The sequence below is a fragment of the Microtus ochrogaster genome, chromosome 4, assembly GCF_000317375.1.
Source record: "Microtus ochrogaster isolate Prairie Vole_2 chromosome 4, MicOch1.0, whole genome shotgun sequence".
Classification (NCBI taxonomy): Eukaryota; Metazoa; Chordata; class Mammalia; order Rodentia; family Cricetidae; genus Microtus; species Microtus ochrogaster.
This window is the reverse complement of record NC_022011.1, coordinates 44,049,143-44,052,737: the sequence shown is the minus strand read 5'-3', so window position 1 is coordinate 44,052,737 and position 3,595 is coordinate 44,049,143. Positions and strand designations below refer to the sequence as shown.

Here is a 3,595-nt window from a genome sequence, read left to right as displayed (position 1 = left end):
ACTGCCAGTGCAACCTGTTCCCTCTCCATTGCCAGTGCAACCTGTCCCCCCACTGCCAGTGCAACCTGTTCTCACCCCCTCCACTGCCAGTGCAACCTGTCCCTCCCCACTGCCAGTGCAACCTGTTCTACCCCCCACTGCCAGTGCAACCTGTTCTACCCCCCACTACCAGTGCAACCTGTTCCCCCTACTGCCAGTGCAACCTGTCCCCTCTACTGCCAGTGCAACCTGATCCCCCTCCATTGCCAGTGCAATCTGTTCTTCCCCCCTCCACTGCCAGTACAACCTGTAACCACCTACTGCCAGTGCAACCTGTTCTCACTCTGTCACTGCCAGTGCAATCTGTTCTACCCCCCCCCCCCCCGTGCCAGTGCAACCTCTCCATTGTCACAGCTGCATTCCGTAGCCTTTTTAAAATTACATATACAGTGTTCTGCCTGCATGTACCCCTGCATGCCAGAAGAGGGCACCAGGTCTTATTATAGATGGCTGTGAGCCACCATGTGGGTACTGGGAATTGAACTCAGGACCTCTGGAAGAGCTGCCAGTGCTCTTAACCACTGAGCCATCTCTCCCACCCCATTCTGCAGTCTTGATAGCTCAGGTTACTCCCCTTTCGAGAGAAATGTGGCAAAGCCTCTCTGGTCCTGCTTCCTCCCCTCCATACCCTCCATAGTGGAAGCGGCAAGGTCCCCACTCCACAGATCACAGATCCATTAACACTGCCCCAGGCCACAGGCTCTAGGTTCCCTCCCATAGGACTTGTCATTCATTATCCTATTACTAGCATTAGAATTGGGTTCACTGAGGAAGCTTCCTGGCCCTATCCTGGGGAGTCAGTGTGGTCTGCAGTGGGGACACTGTGATCGGCTTGGGGGTGACGGGGCTGGGTGAGATCAGGTAGGAAACAGTTGGTTTGGCTGCTGAGTTACCCAGCTTGAGGCAGAGCCTAGCTATGTGGCTGGGATGCTACCCCAGGACTCTTTGAAGGGAAGTCTTTGCTTTGACTGGATTTGGATTTTCCTGGCTCCGAACCCCAAATAATGACATGGAAACTTCTTATTAATTATGAAAACTTGGCCTTAGGCTCTTTCCAACTAGCTCCTATAAGTTAAATTGACCCGTTTCTATTAATCTACATTTTGCCATATGGTTTGGTTACCTCTCCTCTATACTGTACATCCAGCTTCTTCTATGTCTCACTGGCGTCCTGGCATTCCTGGGAACTCATCCAGAGTTCCTCTCTCTGTCCGGAAGTCCCGCCTATTCCTCTCCTGCCTAGGATTGGCCATTCAGCTCTTTATTAAACTAATTGGAAGGTGTCTTGGCAGAGATAAAGCTTCACAGTGCACAGAAAGATTATCCCAGAGAAGACTCTGCTGATTGCAGGGTCAGGTGCTAAAGTCTACATGCTAAATCTACATGCTAAATCTGCATGCTTTGGCTGCAAGTAGAGCTCACATGACAGTGAATAGCTATTTACAGTACAGTGGATGTAGACTCCTGAGTCTTGGCTGATCTGGAGAAGACTGTTCCCTCCCCTGAGGGCTGGGGAGGAGTTGGCTGTAAGAAGGGACAGACAGACAGAGGGAATCGGGATGTACGAAATTCCAAGTTTAGCTCAGAGTACCTGGGCTGGGCCCAGGAGGCAGAGTGCACCCAGGACCCTTTCTCCCCACCTGCAGCCTGCCCTGGGAGGAGAGAAAGGGCAGCTGCTTGACATGTGTCAGGATGTGGACTGGTCTTGGCTCTGGCAGGTGTGCACCTGCACCTGTGTGGCAGGAAAGGGAAACTTGAACTCAGCCCAGGTGAGCAGGGCCTAAACTACTTTATCTAGAGTGCAAGGTCACAGGCAAGTCCAGCGTGGTGACACAGGCCTGTAACCCCAGTGTTTGCGAAGCTGAGGTATGAACCAACCTAGGCGACTGTGCGGTAAGCAGCAGGTCAAAGAGGGCTGTATCCTAGGACCCTGTCTCAAAACAAAAACAAAAGCAAACTCAGATGAAAGGTGCAGGCAGCGCTGTTCCCGAGAGCCCAGGGTGAGCGGGGCCGATGCTGTGGTAAGCTTTTCTCTGTGTGTCTGGCTGTTCACACTCACAGAGCCATGTCTCACTGCAGGGCAAACAGGACACGTTCACAGTCCCCGATAGCCAGGGGCTTTCTTTGATGGCTCATGGAACTGACTGCCACGTGAAGTCGTGACGATAACAGAAGGGAAATAGCATTAGTCACCAGACTAATCACAGTCATTTTCTAAAGAAGCAATCATTGCAGTCATAAGAGCAGATGGGTCAGGGCGAGGCGACGGACCTGTGACCCCAGCACTCAGGAGCTGAAGCAGGAGCAGCAGGTGCTCAAGGCCAATCTGGGGTACATACACCCCAGTAGTCAAACAAGTAATCAATAGTTGTTTGGTGGTGAGGAACCTCACCCCCCTTCCTGCTCTGAGGGTCTCTGGGGCAGAGGGACTGGGGAGCCACTTCGCTGGCTTGGGTGATAGGTGGCAAGACTGACTTCTGTTGGTAGGATCTGGAATGTTGTATCTTCCTGCCGGCCTTTTGCTCAAATCAGGACTCTGCCATTTGAGAAAACCTAATTTTTCCTATTGAGATTGGGTTTCATGTAGCCCAGACTAGCTTCAGACTCCAGCTGTAACTAAGGATGACCTTGAGCTTCTGGTCCCCTGCCTTCTGCCTCCCTCTTGAATCTGGGGTTAGAGGCTTTCTTCCTCAGTTTACCTTCTTTTTTTCCGAGACAGGGTTTCTCTAGCTTTGGAGCCTGACCTGGAACTCTCTTGTAGACGAGGCTGGCCTCAGACTCACAGAGATCCTCCTGCCTCTGCTCCTCCTGAGTGCTGGGATTAAAGGTGTGCGCCCCACCACTGCCGGGCCTCAGTTTACCTTCTTAAAACAAAATCTAACCCAGCAGCCAGGCAGCCTCAGTGAGATGGCCCAAGATCCGGGGATGTGCTTGGTGATAGGGCGCAGAGCCTCGGTTTATGGCTCTGGCACTTCTGCCCAGCTGACCCTCTGGGGCTGTTCTTAATCCCAGGGCCTTCCCGTTTTAGATGCCCAGCTGAGGGTGTTAGGAAAACCCTGGCTTTTCTTCCTAAAAAAGACGGACTGATTGGAGGGCAAGGTTTCAGAAGTCTAAATATAGACCACCAAGTGGGGGCCTTCTGACGAGGGCAAAGCAGTCCAGTGGAGGAGGGGAGCAGACCCATTTTTTTCCTGTAAATATTTTCTTCTGGACAGGAAACTGGTCTCAGGTCCTATTGTTCAAGCACAATGGGCTCTCCTTTTAAGAGTGTGGCTTTCCCCCCACCCCGAGGAGCGGCAGGGGGGAGCTAGGGAAAGGAGCCAGGGAAGAACACAGAAGGAGGGGCAAGAGGCCTGAGGGTGTAGGCACAAAGTCATAATTTCTCCCATCGATACATATAATACTTGGTCTGTTTTGTAACTGGTACCACATTTATCACAGAATAAACAGAACTTGCCGAGAAATGGAGATCCCCAGGTCTTCCTGGGTCCCACAGTGCATTGTAGCTTCTGTGCCTCCCTTCTTCCTTGATCTCTGTAGTCAGCTGGGTGAAGAT

At 52.0% G+C, this 3,595-nt stretch overlaps 1 protein-coding gene across 1 annotated transcript in view; it reads left to right on the top strand.

Annotated features, from left to right (window-relative positions):
• Positions 1-3,595, top strand: part of Fam129b (family with sequence similarity 129 member B) — a 51,139-nt gene that overhangs the window by 31,680 nt on the left and 15,864 nt on the right. The window lies entirely within an intron of this gene.